The following is a 21,674-nucleotide window of genomic DNA, read 5'->3' as shown; positions in this document are numbered from 1 at the left end:
CTGGACGAAGTATCCAAAATATTCGGCATCAAGAGGTCAGGGCCTGGAATGAGCACCACACAAAACCAGACAGCAGTACCTCCACACGTCCACCAGTAGGCGTCTATTTAATAGTACTGGTGAAAGCTCGGGGCCCGCATGCCAACCCCCCTAAGCCCTTTCAGGTCAGGGTCCAGAGCAGGTCCCATGGAAAATGCGCCACCCCCCAACAACACCATCCCTACAGACAAGGAACCAGAAACCGAAGAAATGAACACACCACTAAACAACAGTGAAGACAGATAAGTATGGTTCCTACCATCACATAAAAGTTGATAGGTTTGTGCTAACGGGGGGGGGGGGGGGGGGGGGGGGAATCACACCTGGGTTGGGATCATGAAGAACTATCACACTTCGTAGTTATATACCAAAAGTATTCAAGGATAAAAATTGAATTAAGAAACCCATCACTTCTCGGCCTTTTGGCTAAGATCAAGTGTAGTATCTGTTCTTATCAGGTTAATATCTGATATGCCCCTTATCTAGGGACCATATATTACCAGTTCAGCATGCACCCCAAAGGGGTGTACCCTCCCACTAAAAAAGACCATGAGGGACTAGCTAACTGGAGAAGATATACTAGGGGTCATAAAGAAGCTTAATATGAACCCTTGGTACCAACAAACCCAAGATGGTGAATGTTGCACCATCATTGATATACAAGGGGTCATAAGAAGCCTATAACCATATAACCATATAACAATTACAGCACGGAAACAGGCTATCTCGACCCTTTTAGTCCGTGCCGAACACGTATTCTCCCATAGTCCCATATACATGCGTTCAGACCATAACCCTCCATTCCTTTCCCGTCCATATAACTATCCAATTTATTTTTAATATGAACCTTTGGTACCAAAAAACCCAAAGAAGGTGAATGTCGCACCATCATTGACTTTACCACTTGAGTATTTCACCAGGTTACACACTTATGGAAAATTGTAACTGCTAACCATGGATTTCCTAGGATACTTTATGGTAGACATCAATTTAAAAGATGCATACTATTCAGTACCCATTCATAAAATTTCGGAGATACCAATTTACCTGGATGGGGTAACTATGGCAGTATAAATGATTGACAATGGCTAATATGAGCCAAAACTGTTCCCAGATATTCAAACCAGCCCTGACACTATTAAGGAACATACCGTCATGGCATGTCTCTATGATACTAACGACAGACAAATCCTTGGGAATAGCTAATCAGCAGCATTAGCTACTAAAACATATTTAGCCTGAGCCTGTCATACAATCCAGATAAATCTACCTTGACACCATCCACAACTATTGACTATCTGGTATTCAATTAACTCTACCCACTCATCTATAACATTGCCATAAGGAGAGTCAGCATATGACACAACATGTAACAATTAATGTTATCAATCCAACAAGTGGCTAGAGTAATTGGGAGTTAGTAGCAGCATTACCAGCTACTTAACTTGAACCTTTCCATTAGAGCTAAGGTGCTAATGTTTAAACTAAATACCCATACCCAGAACATGGTGGCAAATGGACTAATCTGGAGTCGTCATCACTATAGACACTGGGCGTAAAACCTAGTTGGAAATATTGAGTACGTTCTATTGGTAAAATAATATTATTCAGTAGTGCACCATTTTGCATGTTCGTTTATAAATTAACAACATCACAGTGGTGGCATACACCAACCACTTGGGCAGAATAAATCGATATCATGTGACAATTTATTTAACAATTGGTAACCGTATGTCGTCAAACATATTCGACCATCAGCAAACTTACCTACCAGGTGAGCTAAATACTGTAAACAGACATATTAAACCAAAGTATTTGCTGAAATTACAAAGCAATATGGAACACCAGATATCGATTTCCCTGTATTTCAATTGAATCACCACGTACCGATGTATGTCGCATGAAACCAAACTTTGAGGCAGCGGCAATGAATACATTCCCGCTGAACTAGTGGGGGGGGGGGGGATCTAATCTCTATGTTCTCCCCCCTTTTTTCCTACCTCTCAGTCAGGTACTACGGCCTCATCAGTCGGGTACTACGCAAACCCACAGTCATGGTTCCCAGTGGTCCTCGACATGGCCATCAAAACCCTAATGATTTCCCAATAGCCCAGACTTATCAACTCACCCAGTTTCAGGCATAAGCCACTCATGCCACGATAAATTAAACTACTGGGTTGCAGATTTGAAAAGACCACTGCTGGGCCTGGATTGTCAAATAGCACTATCGACACGATGATAGCATCCCATCGCATATCCACTAGGGAACATACTTGGCGAACATTAAGAAGTGGGAAGATACTATTCAAATACCGGAACTACATATTCAACTACAACAAAACCTGTACTAGAGTTCCTGGCAGGTCTTCACCACAATGAAGGACTCAGCTACTGCGCCATCAACACAGCCAGAAGTGCTCTGTCAGCCTACTCAATTTTGGCACCAGGACAACAGGCCATAGGGTACCACCCGCTGGTGATCAAATTCAGGAGAGGCATATTCAACTCTAATCCCCCAGACCTAGGTACACCCAAATCTGGGATGTCAGTGTGGAACTGACGTACCTTAGGGGATGGTCACCAGCCAGGCCCCTCACCCTGGAACAGCCCACCCTGAAGACGGTCATGTTGATGGCCTTGTCTCAGCACAAATACTCCAGTTCCTCCATCTACTACGATTGGACAATATGGTTTACTAGACCGTGTTACATTTACCATTAGGGGCTGGTCAAACAGAGCAGACCAGGAACATCAGGTCTAGTCATGGAATTCCGGGCATACCCACCTGAACCACGGTTATGTGTCATGACCCACGTATTGAACTACATCGTCACAATAAGTAATTCTCGAGGGAGAAAAAAAGCCTTATGGGTCAGCCACAAGGAACCTTATGGTCGGGTGACGAGCCAAACTATCTCAAGTGGCTCAAGCAGGTATTGGGAGTTGCTGGAGTACATACTAACGTGTATAAATCTTACTCCACCAGGGCAGCATCCACATCAGTGACTAAGAGGATGGACGTGCCTATGGGCCACGTCCTGGCTACAGCGGGGTGGTATAGGGAGTTTACGTTCCAAACTTTTATAACAAGTCGCTGGCAGAACCTGTATTGTGTGCAGAAAAAGTATTAGAATCTGCAAAAAAATATATAATTTAAGCCCGTGGGAGCATTTTGTCTTGTTATTGTAAATAACACCATTATTGTTTTACAAACAGATTCATGGTTGATTACGATAACATACTTCCTCCCTCGAATGACTTCGGCAGCGAGTGAAGTATGAACTGTTACACAGTTTGAAATCACAGAGCTTTAAAATCTTCACGTAGTCACTCACATGACTCCGAAGTAAAATAGTAAGATTAAACGAGAACTTACCACTTTGAAGTTTGATCTGTATTTTATGAGAAGTTTCGATGAGGGATTACATGCCCTCCGCTCCCACCCTCAATAATAGAGATCAAACTGGTATCTAAGCTCTCCTTTTCTTTACTATATTTATTTCAATTACTGTGTCTTTCTGTGATTCCACACCGCTGCTTTGAAGTATGCCGCACATGCGTGCTGGACGGGTTCTTCACGTAATCCCTCATCGTAACTCCTCATAACATACAGATCAAACTTCAAACTGGTAAGTTCTCGTTTAATCTTACTATTAGTTTATATAGAAATTTAACTGGATGAGGCAACAATACACTCAGTAGCGTTGCAAAATGGGCTAACTCCAGTTTCCAGATTATTTACCAAATCACTACTATCAGTGCTTCGGATGCACAGAGCTAACAAATAAATAGCATGGCCAATCTGGATGATATTGAACATACTGTATTTTACTAAATTAGCCTTATCAGCCACATAGCTATATTTGAAGAATTGGTTCTCACCCGTCCAGTTAAATTTAAATTAAGTTGATACCAACTGAAACTATTGATTATTGGGATACAATCATCCATTTATTGGTCTGGGATCAGCTCTGAGACAAAAAATTAGACCTCTGCTATTTTTTAGCTGAAACAATAAAAGTCACAATGATGGACAGCTTTGCTCCACTAAAGCCTCTTATCCGTAAATCTTCAGTCATTTCCAAACTGATGCTATTGCCCAAAGATGGGTAATTTACTAACACCATCTCTAGTTACGGAGGCAGATGGGATTAGCATGAGTTATCAAGTGTTCAGTCATGGTATCAACTGCCAATGGACACCAGGTGCTTTCTGTGCATTAAAGGGTGTGTGGATATGCATATACTGCATGCACAAGTCCAAGGTGATACACTTTGGTGGTGGTATATGTTAATCACAAAGGTACAATCGAATCAAAGTATCCGGTGATAGTTTTACCAAACCGCATTTAGCACTGGCGAATTATTATGCAAAATCAATGACAACACAGAATGCATGTGTGATCACAAAGTATTTAATGACAATGTGGATTGATAGAACACTAACTATTGAGTTGCTTGCATCCAGTTTCAATCAACAGTGAACGAGGCATACAGTGGCGAAGGGTGCATGGAGGAGGAGCCATCTTGGTGAACGGCTGCTAGCCAGCAGCCGTCCGTTTTAAATCTGTTTTTTTTATAGTTTTTACTGAGTCCTGTTTTTTGTTTGTAGGGGATATGGTCTTTTTAATGTGGGGGGTAGGTGTAAACCTAATTTCTAGGTCCCTACCTGGTCGGTGAGGCAGCTTCTTCTCCGGGCTGCCCGTCGATCCGTCCTCGTGGCCTACCTGCGGGCTTGGAGCGCCGTTTCCTGGCGGGAACCGCCCAGCACCTCGGCCTCGGCGGCAGCACAGCATTGGAGCGCTGGAGCGGAGCGGGCGATCCCTTGCCTGGGTCGCCGCGCTGGAGCGACGCGCTGGAGCTCTGGCGAGCTGGACCGCCGAGAGCAACAACTCCGGGCTGCGGGCTGCGGGCTGCGGAGCGGAGAGGAGGCGCCGACTTCAACAACGGGAGCCTGGGAGCTCCAAACCGGCGCGGCCTTGTCGGCTTCGGCAGCCGCGGGCTCCAACCAAGAAGCGGCCGTTCCAAGTGGCCCAGCCGCCGAAAGGACTCTCCCGACGCCGGGGCAAGACCACCCGGTGAGAACGGCCAGGGACATCGGGCCTCCGTAGAGGCAATTGCGGTGGCCTCAATAGGCCTGACTTTGGGGTGAACATGGGGTGGGGACTGGACATTGTGCCTTCCTCCACAGTGGTATCCACTGTGGGGGGATGATTTTTTTTGTCTAACTGTAGTCTTGTAGGTCTGTGTCCAAGATGGCTGCCGTGAAGGGAGAGTGGACGCTGGCACGAATTGGTTGCCGCTGCTCTCTCTTCACACTGTGTTTTTGATTTTCTGTTTTTGGATTGAATTCTGTTTTTAATTTGTGTCTCTGTGATGTCTTTATTATTTGTTATATTCCGATTATATGTTATTCCGATTAAATGTCTATTATTGTTATGTCTGTATTCTTTCTTTATGTGCTGCACGGAGAGGACGCTGGCGCTGTTTGTTCGCCGCTTCTCCGTTTGCTATTGTCTGTTACTATTGTAAAGCGACTTTGAGTCTTAGAAAAGCGCTATAAAAATAAAATTTATTATTATTATTATTCTCGCTACACTAGGAAGGAATGTTCTTTTATGCCTTCCTCCATTTGGCCTCAATAGACGGGTCTTGCAAAATTCAGCAAGATTCCCGCTTCCGGGGTTTCATAGTGCCTTCCTGGGTTATATACCTATGGCTCCTGCTGAGGCGAAGAATGAACATAAAATCTTACATGGTTAATTTCGGATAAAAAGATGCTGGTTCAGTTGTGATGTTGAAACCATCGTCTGCATGATATAATCAATTCATAGACTTACAGACTCTGAGAGATCGTTTCTGCGGCTCGGGTTGTCAAACCATAAGCGTTAAGAGTGCTCACTACAGATTGCAGGGATAGCACCAAATAGCAACAATCTGCATAGGAGATGGGAAGCATTGTTTATGCTTCCTTATGTTTAACTCGGCACAGATGACTGACACATTAAAATTCAGTTTTATGGGATTATAACATTAAGTTACAATTCCATTACTGTGCCTCCTCATTATTTGGCTGTGGAGTACATACACCACTCTGTCCGGTCTCACCCTCTGATATCCAGAGAATGAAGGTATCGTCAGCTTAAAACCTCCCAGGCTTAGGGATGCAGAGATATGGGTTGTTAACATCCCTGTCCATGGTCATACTCACGTACTAATGATTATGCCATGGCACTGAGTACAGCGCTATGGGTCCAGTCATTGCAACACTGGATAGGATGATCATATCTGCGGGCTATAATAACATGTTTTGTTTATGATTAATCAAGCAGATTAGACAGGGACACAAGACCAAACTATATGTTGCATATCCCATGGACCTTGGGTTGCATGTGATCACGCATCTACACCAGTATGTCAAGGTTCCTAAGAGCCTTATAGACTGACAGCAATATTATTAGTTACATAACATCTTGTTAGAAGGAATCACTACGAACCTTCTCCAGATGGTTATATGGGTCTTGCATATACAAGAGTGTACATTGACATTGAGTCTCACTCCACCAGGACCGCTATACCTCAGCAGCAGGGATGGACCACATCCTAGCGGTTGCAGGATGGTCAAACTATTGATCTGTCCTAATATTCAGAATAAACCTATTGCCAGATCAGGGGTATTTGCCAACTCTATGTTAGGTTTCGTTCATACTTCCTCCATGTTGAGGGAGGTTACTATTGCCACTATTATTCATTAATAGCATCAACATGTCTATATCTATGTCATGTCTGAATGCATTCTTAATGTTCACTCATCATTGGCCTAGAGGAGGAATAGACAGAAAGGAAAAAGGTGGTAGGGTAGTGTTGCTGGTTAGAGAGGAGATTAATGCAATAGAAAGGAAGGACATTAGCTTGGAGGATGTGGAATTGATATGGGTAGAGCTGCGAAACACTAAGGGGCAGAAAACGCTAGTGGGAGTTGTGTACAGGCCACCTAACAGTAGTAGTGGAGTTGGGGATGGCATCAAACAGGAAATTAGAAATGCGTGCAACAAAGGTAAAACGGTTATAATGGGTGACTTCAATCTACATATAGATTGGGTGAAGCAAATTGGCAGGGGTGCTGAGGAAGTGGATTTCTTTGAATGTATGCGGGATAGTTTTCTAAACCAACATGTAGAGGAACCAACAAGAGAGCAGGCTATTCTAGACTGGGTATTGAGTAATGAGGAAGGGTTAGTTAGCAGTCTTGTTGTGCGTGGCCCCTTGGGCAAGAATGACCATAATATGGTTGAGTTCTTCATTAGGATGGAGAGTGACATAGTTAATTCAGAAGCAAGGGTTCTGAACTTAAAGAAAGATAACTTTGAGGTTATGAGACGTGAATTGGCCAAGATAGGCTGGCAATTGATACTTAAAGGGTTGACGGTGGATATGCAATGGAATGCATTTAAAGACCGTATGGATGAACTACAACAATCGTTCTTCCCAGTTTGGCAAAACAATGAATCGGGGGAGGTCGTGCATCCGTGGATAACAAGGGAAATCAGGGATAGTATCAAAACAAAAGATGAAGCATACAAATTAGCCAGAAAACGCAGCCTTCCTAATTAGGAAAGGGAAAATAGTTATGAAATAAAACTAGCAGGGAACATAAAAACTGACTGCAAAAGCATTTATAGATAAGTGAAGAGAAAAATATTAGTTAAAACAAATGTAGGTCCCTTTCAGTCAGAAACAGGTGAATTGATCATGGGGAACAAGGACATGGCAGACCAATTGAATAACTACTTTGATTCTGTCTTCACTAAGGAAGACATAAATAATCTGCCGGAAATAGCAGGTGAACGGGGGTCAAATGAGATGGAGGAACTGAGTGAAATCCAGGTTAGTCGGGAAGTGGTGTTAGGTAAATTGAATGGATTAAAGGCCGATAAATCCCCAGGGCCAGACAGGCTGCATCCCAGAGTGCTTAAGGAAGCAGCCCCAGAAATAGTGGATGCATTAGTGATAATTTTCCAAAACAATTTAGATTCTTGAGTAGTTCCTGAGGATTGGAGGGTAGCTAATGTAACCCCACTTTTAAAAAAAGGAGGGAGAGAGAAAACAGGGAATTACAGACCAGTTAGTCTAACATCGGTAGTGGGGAAACTGCTAGAGTCAGTTATTAAAGATGGAATAGCAGCACATTTGGAAAGTGCTGAAATCATTGGACAAAGTCAGCATGGATTTATGAAAGGTAAATCATGTCTGACGAATCTTATAGAATTTTTTGAGGATGTAACTTGTAGAGTGCATAAGGGAGAACCAGTGGATGTGTTATATCTGGACTTTCAGAAGGCTTTCGACAAGGTCCCACATAAGAGATTAGTATGCAAACTTAAAGCACACGGTATTGGGGGTTCAATATTGATGTAGATAGAGAACTGGCTGGCAGACAGGAAGCAAAGAGTAGGAGTAAACGCGTCCTTTTCAGAATGTCAGGCCGTGACTAGTGGGGTAACGCAAGGCTCAGTGCTGGGACCCCAGCTATTTATAATATATATTAATGATTTGGACGAGGGAATTGAATGCAACATCTCCAAGTTTGCGGATGACACGAAGCTGGGGGGAAGTGTTAGCTGTGAGGAGGATGCTAGGAGGCTGCAAGCTGCAAGGGAGGAGAGTGTCCCCCCTCCCATTAGTACGGAACTTTTGCATTTTTCAGCTTGAAGTTGTGCAATATGGTGCATACTGTAGCGAGTCTTTAAACTACACTTGAATGCAATATATCTGCTTTAAATTGGATTAGCTATGAATAAGGTTAGAGTAAATTACATTCCTAATTACATTCCAGGCTCTGATCACCAGGTGCAGCACACGAATGATCTTAGTGTATTTGTGTATGGAAATCAGATTGTAATCAAACACTTGGCCGATGTTGACCAACCTGGGTCTCACTGCTCACCTGGTATTACTCCTGGCCCTGACTCCAGTTGAATACCCTCTCTCATTCCTGACCCTGAGGCCAGCCTTACACCTGGCCCCCTATTCTACCCTGATCATAGCTGCTTATCTGCTTAGATTCCCAGTGCTGAACACACACCTGGTCCCAGCTTTGACTGCAGTTCTAGTACTATTCCAGACCATGACTCTGGATGCAAACTTGGCCTTGCTCCTAGCCCCTTTGCACTGATAATATATCTGGCCCACACATAAAGCCCCATATCTGACCCCCTGGACGCAAGCTATTACGTTCAAGTCCACGGGTGCTTATCTATTGCAGTAATCCTTTATGGGGCACTTCACAGACCAAATTATTGATAACAAAATTTGGTACATTCATTGGCCTCCTTGTTATCTAACATGCTAGTTACTTTGTCAAAGAAGTCATCAGTTGGTTGAACACAATTCCCATCCATAAAATTATACTCACTCAGCTGTATAAGTATTCTGTTACCATTTCTTTCATTTTCGGAACAAACTGTCCTGAAGTCATTTTCACTCCCAATGTTTTCAGTATTTTGCTGTCTTCATCTCAGCTGGGACTTTTCCGGAATGCAATGTCCAATAACTATATATTTAAGCAATATTATTCGATATTACTTCGGAGTCACGTGAGTGACTACGTGAAGACCCCGCCAGTACGCATGCGTGTCATATCGTCTATCGCATTGCGTGACGACTGGCAGGATGGACGTGATTCTCCTGCCAGCAACAGACCTGAGGTAAGTTTTTAAAAAACCTTTTCAGGTTTTTCATCTTCTTGCAGGAACCTCCACTTAGAGGTCCTGCTAAAAGTCCGGGGAAAAATCGGGACTAGGGGGAACCCCAGTCACGAACTTCCAGGGAACCTCGGTCACGGGGATGCCTGCCCACGGACCAAGTCGCTCGGGAGACATTTTGAGCCGCTGGTGGTGGAGCCAGCGGCTTCACATAGGTGGCGAACCTGCTCGGCAGACCGCGGAACACGGGGAGCGGGCGGCGGTGGATTCGCCTACCGAGCCGCTGGCGGTGTAACCAGGGGCTTCATATTGGTGCTGGAGGCACCCAAAGCAGATACCCCCCCCCCCCCCCCCCCCCCAGACATTGCAAATCGCGGCTATCCCTTTTATAGGGACCGCGGAGATATCCCGGCTGCAGTTACTGCGGGGATACCCAGCTCAGGGAGGGGGGGGGTACCCCGACTGGAGAACATCGCGGAGAAGCCCTGCTATAGGGACCACAGAGGTAAAGCTCGGGGGAGAAATACCCGACAATGTAAGCCTTTCAACAAGGACCACAGAGGGAACCCCAGCTGCAACAACTAAGACCAGGAGACCAGGCACGGGAGGATCGTTGCCCCTGCAGCAGAAGGTTTAAAACAGGACATGCAGGTAAAATCCTAACTCAAAGGTTGTTTTCTGCTATTTTATGAGAATGTTACAGGAATGGACCGCATCCAGACTGACTGAGGAGGACCGCGGAATTGCGGGCAGTCAGCAGCGGTAGGCTGCACCTGGATCGCTATTGATCAGCAGTCTCCGACCTGATACCTGCACAGTCGGAATCGCCGCCTCAGACTGGCAGGAAGGCCAAGCAGAAGTCGGACAGGCCCGAAGACTCGGACGAGTCGGCTGTGAAGACTCAACGCCGACGGGAGTGACTTTGATCGCATATCCCGCATGGAGCGGTCGATGGAGCTGATGCTCCAATGTGACATGCTGGAGTATATGGAGTTCTAGTCACCAAGGGGTCCTAGGACGCCCATGGCAGCACCTTATCGAGGGCTGCATAATGCACCTCCCTCGACAGAGGGGAGCATTAGGAGTCACTTCTGGGCTGACTCTGAAGACAGGGGTTTGGCTGAAGATACCACAAGTGTGCTCGGGGTGCGGGAACAACACAACCAGCAGCAGGAGAAGGCTGTGAATAACAACTACAAAATACCCAGCACCAGGGAACTGTATTTCGCTCAGTGTCCCTGCGGTGAACAGCTATCAGGGGGATACTGCCATTTGGGAAACATGATGAAACAAGTCAAGAAGCTCGACAAGGGCCGTTGGGCTCATGAAGGCCACATCATCATGCAAGACCTCACATCTCCAGCAGCAGCACCCCTACGCTCCCACCAGCAAACCACAATACACTGAAGCTGGTGAAAGCTTGAAGGCCGTACAACCAGGACAACGGTCTTTTTAGGCCACAGCCCAGAACGACCTTCCTGGAAGATGCGCCAACCCCGTACTCGAGCTCCTCTACCTCCCAGGAGAAGAAGTGCCAAATCATGCACACATGGTTGAGGCAGCTCCTGGGTCGGGTTGCATAAGTCCTCCCATTCGGATGTGGAAGGATGAAGCTGATTGAGGCAACTCCTGGAAGTTCCCCATCCGGCGGTGTGAAGGTCGGGAACCACATCATGATGTCTCCTGTCACGGATACTTTGGCAATATTTACTCTGGTTTGAATATTTACCCTGGTTTGGGATAACATAAGATTAGTTTATACTGCACAACAGGTATGGTTGGAGTAGCCTTTCAAGGCAGGCTCACAATTATGGAGATGTGGACTGATCATTGTCAACAGCCTCAACCCGCAAGTGCAGTATAGACATTTCTGAATAATTTCCATGTGGTCATTTCCGCTCACAGGGTTCGGAGATAATTGAAATTTAACTGGATGAGGCAATGAGACCCATTGCAAAATGGGCTAACTTCAGTTTCCAGATTATTTACCAAATCACTACAATCAGTGCTTTGACTGCACAGAGCTAACAAATAAGTGTTATGGCCAATCTGGATGATATTGAACATACTGCATTTTACTAAATTAGCCTATCAGCCACATAGCTATATTTGATAAATTGGGGTTCTAACCCGTCCAGTTAAATTTAAATCAAGCTGATACCAACCGAAACTATTGATTATTGGAATACAATCAATTCATTTATTTGTCTGGGATTCGGCTCTGAGACAAAAGATTAGACATCTGCTATTCGCAGCTGAAACTATCAAAGTCACAATGGTGGACGAACATTATTCAGCGTTGCTCCACTAAACCTCTCATCCGTAAATCTTCAGTCATTCACAAACTGATGCTATTGCTCAAAGATGGGGAATTTACTAATACCATCTCTAGTTACGGAGGCAGATGGGATTAGCACGAGTTATCAATTGTTCAGCCATGGCATCAACTGCCAGTGGACACCAGGGTGTGTGAATATGCATAACTGCATGCACAAGTCCTAGGTGATACACTTTGGTGGTGGAATATATTAATCACTAAGCTACAATCAAATCAAAGTATCCGGTGATAGTTTTACCTAACCGCATCTAGCACTGGTGTATTATCATGCAAATCAATGACAACACAGCATGAATGTGCGATCACAAGGTGTTTAATGACATTGTGAATCGATGGAACACGAACAATCGAGATGCTTGCATCCAGGCTCAATCACCAGTTGCAAAATACGAGGCATATCAGTGGCGAAGGGTGCATTCTCGCTACACAAGGGAGGAATGGTCTTTTATGTCTACCTCCTTTTGGCCTCATAGGACGGGTCATGCAAAATTCCCGCTTCCGGCTTTTCATAATGCCTGCCTGGGTGATTTACCCATGGTTCCCGCTAATGTGGGCAATTAGCATAAAACCTTACATGGTTATTTCTGGGCACAAAGATGCTGGTTCAGTTATGATGTTGAAACCATCCTCTGCATGATATAATCAATTCTTTGACTTACAGACTCTGAGGGACCGTTCTTGCGGCTCGGGTTGTCAAACCTAAAGCATTGGGAGTGCTCACTGCAGATTGCAGGAATAGCATCAAATAGCAGCATTCCTCATAGGAGATGGGAAGTATTGTTTATGCTTCTTTACGTTTAACTCGCCACGGATGACTATCTTGAAATTCAGTCTTATGGGATTATAATATTAAGTTAATATTCCATTTACTGCGCCTGAAGTACCTCCTCATCATTTGGCTGCGATGAACATAAACCACTCTGTCCGGTCTCACACTCTGACATCTATATTATGAAGGGTATCATCAAATTAAACCTCCCAGGTCTAGGGACGCAGAGATATGGGTTGTTAACATTGTGCTACGTCACTTCGCCGATGGGCACCAACAACATCCCTGTCCTTGGTCAAACTCACTTACTAGTGGTTATGCCATGGTGCTGAGTACAGCGCTATGGGTCCAGTCATTGCTGCATTGGATAGGATGATCATATCTGTGGGCTATAATAAACATGTTTTGTTCATGATTAGTCAAGCAGAGTAGACAGGGACATAAGACCAAACTAGATGTTGCATATCCCATGGACCTTGGGTTGCGTGTAATCACGCATCTACAGCAGTATGTCAAGGTCCTTAAGAGTCTTATAGACTCTGACTAGCTATATTGTTAGTTACATAAACCTCGTTTGAAGGAATCACTACAAACCTTCTCCAGAGGATTAAATGGGTCTGGCATATACTGGAGTGAACATTGACATTTTGAGTCTCATTCCACCAGGACCGCTATACCTCAGCAACAGGGTTATGGACCATATCCTAGCGGCTGCAGGATGGTCAAACTATTGATCTCTCCAAATATTCAGATCAAATTCATTGCCAGATTGGGGGTATTTGCCAACTCTATGTTAGGTATGTTTCCTCCTGGTTGAGGGAGGTTACTATTGCACTATTGTTCATTAATAGCATCAACATGTCTATATCAATGTCATGTCTGAATGCAATATTAATGTTCACTCATCATTGGCCTACTGATGCAGTGTATGACGCCTGGACTCGTTTTCCACGGCATGAAATCACAGAGCTTTAAAATCTTCACTTAGTCACTCACGTGACTCCGAAGTAAAATAGTAAGATTAAACGAGAATTTACCAGTTTGAAGTTTGATCTTTATTTTATGAGGAGTAACGTTGAGGGATTACGTGCCCTCCGCTCCCAGCCCTCTATCTTAAAGGTCAACTGGTATTATGGTTCTCTTATCTTACTATGTTCAGTTCAATAACTGTTGTCTGTGATTTCACACCGCTGCTTTGAAGATTTACAGGCATGCGTACTGGCGGGGTCTTCACGTAATCCCTCAACGTTACTCCTCATAAAATAAAGATCAAACTGCAAACTGGTAAGTTCTCGTTTAATCTTACTATTAAATGTGATCTTAAGAGTACATAATATTTTCTGTGGTACTCCTTGAGGATGTTCATCTACATGTTCAATTAATAAAACAACGAGATTGGGGACATTTTTATTCAACCTGTCAAAGGAATTGGGGGGGGGGGGGGGGTTAGAAATAGTCAGTGAGGTAAACAAACATAATAATTGAGTGGCAAATAACAATATTGCTACCTTCACAATGTTTAACTGAAGGAAATAATGGGTTATCAGGGCTGTATGTTGTGACAGCCTGACACCTTGCATGTCATTTAATATTTCACTTATCCCATCCCCCTGGATATTCCAGATTAATAAATTAAGGTTTTGTCAACTAATTAAAAATCAGGCTAATTACAATCAATAATATTAGCCAACTCCGATACATGAAGCGCTGAGAATTGGGATCCAGACAACACGGATAACTGGCCGTTCACATCTGGCAGTGTTCTCCCTGGAGCGTTTTTGAAAGGGAGGAGGCTGAGCAATCACTGACCACTGGCCTTGGGGGTATCCGGTGAGGGAGTGGAGCAACCGAGTGGGCGTGGAGAGGGTGTGGAAGAAGGTTGTTGTTCCCCCCCAGGGTAGGGACTTTTTGAAATTTGATGTATTAAAATCATATTTTAGTACATTGTAGAAGTATGATTTCAATGTATTTTGTATGAAGTATTTTTAAGAGGTAACTTTTTAAGGGGTACATGGATAGGTCAGGTTTGGAGGTATGGACCAAAAGCAGATAGTGTAGCTGGGACATGTGGGCAAGTTGCGCCGAAGGACCTGTATTCACACTGTATCACTCTATGACTACATTATACCTCCACCATGCGTGAATGCCTCAAAATCAAGTGATCAAGTTTTATTGCCATATACTCAAGCATAGAAACATAATAAATAGGTGCAGGAATAGGCCATTGGCCCTTCGAGCCAGCACTGTCATTCAATATGATCATGGCTATTCATCTAAAATCTGTACCTGTTTCCTGTTTTTTCCCCATATCCCTTGATTTCGGTAGCCCCAAGAACTAAATGTAACTCTCTCTTGAAAACATCCAGTGAATTGGCCTGCACTGCCTTCTGTGGCAGAGAATTCCACAGATTCAAAACTTTCAGGGTAAAATAAGTTTGTCCTCATCTCAGTCCTAAATGGCCTACCTCTTATTCTTAAACTGTGTGACCCCTGGTTCTGAAGTTCCCCAACATCTGGAACATTTTTCCTGCAGCTACAGTAAGTGAAAATCTAGCAGGCAAGCAGGATGCTTTCTCCAACCACCTCCATTTGAAGTCCACTATCTTTCACCGTTTCTACCCAGTGCTTGGCACTTACTTCCAGCAGCTGCTAGTTGTCCTCCAGGATGCACCGAGCCGCAGCCTGATCCATGCCGTTCACCAGGGCGAATTTGGCACAGAGACTCTCACGTCAGCGGCGCAACTCTTCCGACGCCTTGCACTGAGGCTGCTCCATGGCCGGAGCTGCAGTGAGCGACTCGCCAACCCTGCGCCCCGTCCGCATCTGTCCCCGTCGCTGCTTCTGCTTCCAACACCCATGGCCCATGCAGTTGATATGAGTTTTGAAATTTTAGTTGATCACAGAATTTCTCACAACCGAGCAAGAGAAATTTGTGATCAGCGTGAGAATTTGGCAAAATGCGTGATTCTCACGCTCAATGCATCGGAGTTGGCAGCTCTGCCTCTCTATCCCCCCCCTCTCTCTCTCTCTCTCTCTCTCGCTCTCTCTCTCCCTCCCCTCTCTCCCCCTCTCTCTCTCCCCCTCTCTCTCTGCCCCTCTCTCTCTCACTTTCTTTGCTCTCTCCCCTCTTCTCTCCCTCCCTCTCTCCCCCTCGCTTCCCCTCTCTCTTTCTCCCTCCCTCTCTATCTTCCCCTCTTTCTTCCTCTCCACACACTCTCTCTCCCAACTCTCTCTCTTCTCTCTCTCTTTTTTTTTTTCAATTCCAAGACACAACAAATGATACAACAGATCAAGTCATAAACAAAAAAGAAATTACATTATATCAAGTGTCATTATAATACAACATTACAATCATTGTTCACAATACTCTCAACCCCACGCGGTGACCAGCGCCCACGGAAAACCTCCAAAGTCCCCGTGAACACCGCGTGTTCCCTCTCCAGGGACACACATGCACGGACATAGGCCCGAAAGAGGGGCAGGCAGCCGACTCTAGCCTGACCATCAACCGCCTGCTGCCTGAACCCGCGTATGGCCATCTTGGCCAGGCCCAGGAGTAAACCGACAGGTAAGTCCCACCCCCCAACTTGACTCTCCCCACACCCTGCCTTGTGTCCAAACACAAGAATCGTAGGATTAAAATGCAAGCAGAACTTTAGGAACAACCCCTTCAGATATTGGTACAGGGGCAGTAGCCTCTCACACTCCATATAAACCTGCAACACGGTCTCTTCCTCGCCACAGAAAATACAAGCAGCGGACGAGCCCGTGAACCGACTCAAAAGTTTGTTACATGTCACCGCTCTGTGCAGCACTCTCCACCCCAGGTCCCCAATGTAAAGGGGGACAACTCCCTTGTAGAGGGACCCCAACTGGGGACCTTCCCCGCCTTCAGGTGGTAACACCGTCCGCCATGGTGTGTCGGGACGGGAGACGAAGGCAAGGAGGTGCAGAATGTGCAGGAACCTTCTATACAGCGAGCGTCTCTTCGCGTCATGAAACGGCACGCTAATCATCTCAGAAAGGCGGCTCAGGTTGTGTGAAGCCGGTGCCCGAGATATATCCCGGAACCGAGGCCCGATGAGCAGATCTGACGGAGCGAGTAAAAGCTAATTCAAAACCACTCTAGGCACACGCCTTTCCTCGACACCCGCCATGATTGGGTGAGGACCGGTCACTCCCTCAGCCGCAACATCGCCCTCCCCTCGTGGAGCAACACGCTGGCTGAAAACAACCAGATTCCTTACTCTTAACACATACCGGTAGAAAACAGGCAAGCCCCTTAGGGTGGGTCGACTGATGCCTGCCACTGGGAGCCGCGAGACTCCCCTTAGACAACGACCTCGTCGGAAAAAATACGTGGCCAAAGCCTGCCATCTGGGGGGGTTCTCTATATACATATACCTCCCCAGAGTCCAGAGGCGGAGAGACACCACCTGGGTACGCACGCATACCAAGGACTGGCCGCCCTCCTCTAACGGGAGACTCAGGACCGCTGCGGAAACCCAGTGCTTCCTATTTCCCCAAAATAAGTCCACCAGTTTCTTCTGTAAAGCATTTACAAAAATGGAAGGCGGGACAAGAGTAGCCAGCCGATACCATAACGTGGAGGCCACCAGCTGGTTTATGACCAACACCCTCCCCTGAAAAGAAAGAACTCCAAGCAGGCCTGACCAGCTCCCCAGCCTGGCAAACACTTTGTCTCCAACTCCTGCCAGTTTGCCGACAAGCATCCTCAGTGGGACTCAGGTACACTCCCAGATAGAGGAGGTACGTGGTGCTCCACGCAAACATTGCCATCTCCTCTGGCAGGGAGTCCACCTGCCACTGACCCACTAAAAGTCCAGAGCACTTGCTCCAATTGATCCTGGCAGAAATGCAGCCGAGAAAATCTTCTGGCAATCACGCATTCTTCGCAGGTCACCAGGTTCGGTGAACATAAGGAGTACATCATCGGCATACGCCGAAAGAACCACCTCCACCCCCGGGCCAGGTAGGGCCAGGCCTGTCATCCACCTCCTCCGAAGACACAGGAACGGCTCCACACAGACCGAGTACAACTGACCTGACATGGGGCACCCCTGACGGACCCCCCTCCCAAAATGAAAGGAAGCCAACAACGCACCATTAACCTTCACAAGGCACTCCACTGCAGCATACAATAGGCGGACCCGGGCCACAAAATGCGGTCCAAATCCAAACGCTGGCAACGTCCCGAAAAGGTATTCATGCTCTACCCTATCAAAAGCCTTCTCCTGATCAAGAGACAGAAAAGCAGCTGACTGACCAGTACCCTGTGCTAGATGAATCAGGTCCGTAACCAGGTGGATGTTATCCTGGATGGACCGGCCAGGGACTGCATAGGACTGGTCATGGTGAATCAATTGAGACAGCACGGAGCCCAGGCGATTTGCCATCGCCCGTGCAAAAACTTTATACTCTGTGCATAGGAGAGAGGCCGGGCGCCAGTTTTTCAACAAGCGGAGTTCCCCCTTCTTGGGCAGCAGGACAACAACTGCTCTACGCCACGAGAGGGGCATCTCCCAGGGCGTCAGGCTCTCCCCAAGAACCAACATGTAATCACCCCCCAGGCTCTTACAAACTCTACCGTCAGCCCATCCAGCCCGGGGGACTTACCCTTCCTGAGCTGATGCAATGCACGAGTCAACTCCTCCAAAGATAAAGGGCCATCAAGAAGATCGGCCACCTCCCTATCTACAATCGGTAGACCCTCCCACAGGTCCTGCTGAGCTTCCCCGCTGAATCCACCTGCGGAGAACATGGATCAATAAAAGGACCTGACCAAGGCACTAATCCTCTCTGGATCCGTGACAGAGGAGCCATCATCTGCGAGCAGCTCTACGAGCTGCTTGCGGGCTCCCTGCCCCTTCTCCAGAGAGAAAAAGAAAGGCGAAGCTCAATCCAGATCGTGCAGCATCTGGACCCGCGCCCTCACGTATGCGCCTTGGGACCGCTCAAGTTGCAGGTTCCTCAAGGCTTCCTTCTTCTCCTGAAACACATCCCATTCGCAAGAGTCATCTCCAACCCGACCCAGGCGAGACTCTGCGTCCATCAGCTCCCTCTCAAGCCTCTCGAACGCTGAGTCCCGCCGCCCGGTCGACCCCCACGTGCATTCCTTACAAAAAAGACGGATGTGAGCTTTCCCCACATCCCACCACTGCCTAAGGGAAGAGAAGCGCCTCTGCCTCTCTCTCCACCTCACCCAAAACTGACTGAATGACTCCAGGAAACACCGATCCTCCCGCAGCTGGTTATTAAAGTGCCAGTATGCAGACCCGGCCCGAGCGCGCGCTGGATTAAAATCCACATGCACCAGACAGTGGTCCGAGCACGGCACCAGCTGCATTGAGGCCGCCGAGACACGGGAAACAAATGCTCGGGAGATCTATATTCGACCAATGAGGGAACCACCGCCCTCAGACTTCCGCGAAAAAGCAGTGCAATCTGGGTTGAGGTCCCGCCACGCATCAACCAACTCAAAAGAATCAATCAACCCTCTCAGCTTCTTCGCTACAGCAGGGGTACACTGAGTACCAGAACGATCTTGCACCTCAAGTGTGCAGTTAAAGTTCCCCCCAAGGAAGACACACTCTCCCCTATCAATAGTGCTCAACAGAGCAGTCACCTCCTGAAGTAGGCCGGCCTGCATCGTGCCGGAGCTGGGGGCATTCACGTTAATGAAATGCAACGGCATGCCATCCAGGCACACGGCCAGATGGAGCAAACGTCCTGGCACAACTTCTTGCACTTTTATGATATTTGGCAGGAAATTCTGAGCCAACAGAAAGGTCACCCCACTCGAATTTGAGCTAAGATGACTCATGTAGATCTCACCTTCCCACTCCAATCTCCAGGTGGGTTCATCACTGACAACAGTATGCATCTTCTGCAGAAAACACACAGCAAATTTTCCCTCCATAAGGACTGATAAAAACTGGAATCTGCGAAAACTCGCTCTACTCCCGTTTAAGTTTAATGTGGCTATTTTGATTGCGCAGGCTCACTAAATTGAAACCCTCACACTTCTCCTCGTGGGCTCTGTAGCACTTTCTGTTAGGAACTCCAAAAAGTCCCTAAACTGGCACTTCTCGGAGTCAGGAAGATCACTATCCTTGGTGGCAAGGATAGCCTCGAGAGTTTTAACTAACCCGGCAGATCAGTCCACCGTCTCTTAGCAGCCTCAATCTTTGTCCTGTTGGTACGGCTTGTTTTTAGAAACTCTCGCACCTCACATATAACAATTGCATGAGACTCATCCTTGGATCCTGGGCTATCGGCCAAGTTACTCGCACCTGACACAACAAGCTCAGCATCACCAAGGTCATTTTCAGAAGTCGAAAGACCAGAGCTCTCTGGAATTTCGCTAACCCCTCCACACAAACTGGCCCCATCACTCTCCCCTTCCTCCGGCATGACACCACCCCCAGGATCAATGCCGGGGAAGGATCCCGAAGCCCCTATCCGCATCACGCAGCCCACTGACTGGCTGGGCTCCTGCGCTCTGCCCTCACCCTCTTCATTTGGGCCTGGGGAAGAAAAAGCAAGAGCGACCCCCAGGGTCTGTGTTAAACTGGCACCCCCAGAATCTGAAAGAGGATCGCTGCCTGAAATAGCTCCGACCTCCACAGCACCTAAAGCACCCCCTCCACTGGCAACACCCAGAGGCTCTCCACTTGCTTTTTTACTCTCCCCTGCCAACTCAGCCGCAAGTACAGTACACACCCCAGCACCTCCATTGGCTCTAATATGGAGCACAGATTGGTACACCATACCCCCCGACCCCCCCCCCTCGGGCTGACTCTGCTCATCCCCCGTCTCAGGGTCCACACTACCAGGAGAGCATACCCCACCCTCTAGTGTGCCAACACCCTCAGTAGGCCTCTGAAACGAGGGGACCTCCTCTGACCCAGAGGACACACCCCCAGGGAAGCTAAGCTCAACACGCGATGAGATAACTCCCTTCGAGGGCCCCTGAGACGAAAGGACATCCCCCCGCCCAGAGGACAGCTCCAGAGGGGTCTACCCTATCACCTGATCTTGTGGTTCCCACGGGAGATCCCTGAAGTGGAGGCTCAACCTCCAACCCAGAAGACATCAGTTCCTGACCTCCAACCACATCGGTGGTGAAGGTCTGGAAAAATACACCCCCCTAACTTTGGACCCACGTCCTTGCTCTTCCTCGCCAGGCCCAATCCTCATTTTTGTCCCACTAGCATGCGGCGGTGTGGTGACCTCCATAAGGAAATGGTTTTCCTCCTCCACACTACCACCAGCCACTTTACCACCCGCATGTTTTACCTTCCCTACCCCCGTCAGAGCCACCTCAGCTCCTTGCTGGGCCACGGCAGTTGCACTCTGGACCTCACTGGAGCTGACAGGCGCCCCTTGGGTGATCTCTGCACTCGGCAGTTGCACACCCGCCTGCTTTTGACTCGCTTGGGTGTTCTTTTTCTGCTTATCCTTCTACTTCTTCTGCTGCTCCCATTTCTCTCCACCCTCCCCCTGTGCCTCACCTTCAGCCACCACCACAGGTTCAGGATGTAGGGGGCGGGGGCCCTCGCTGCCCCGGGTCCCCAAGGCGGAACTTGCAGACCCAAAAGGACTATCTCCCCCGCCCCGGATCACCGAGGCAGAGCCGACAGCCACAGCCAGGTCAGCAATTCCACCCCGCCCCACCGAGGCATGACGAGCAACCCCTGATGGGCCAGCAGTGCATTCCTGGGTCGCTGCGCTAGAAGTTCTAGCAGCGACCCCGTGATTAGGACATTCCCTACGGAGATGTCCATAACCACCGCACGCATGAC

At 47.3% G+C, this 21,674-nt stretch overlaps 1 pseudogene; it reads left to right on the top strand.

Annotated features, from left to right (window-relative positions):
• Nucleotides 1-445: 445 nt before the first annotated feature.
• On the top strand, nucleotides 446-559 carry LOC116990679 (annotated as a pseudogene).
• The last annotated feature ends 21,115 nt before the right edge of the window (nucleotides 560-21,674 follow it).

The sequence above is a fragment of the Amblyraja radiata genome, chromosome 31 (genome assembly GCF_010909765.2).
Source record: "Amblyraja radiata isolate CabotCenter1 chromosome 31, sAmbRad1.1.pri, whole genome shotgun sequence".
NCBI classification, from domain to species: domain Eukaryota; kingdom Metazoa; phylum Chordata; class Chondrichthyes; order Rajiformes; family Rajidae; genus Amblyraja; species Amblyraja radiata.
Note: the sequence above shows the minus strand (reverse complement) of the source record. Positions and strands in the feature narration are given on the sequence as shown.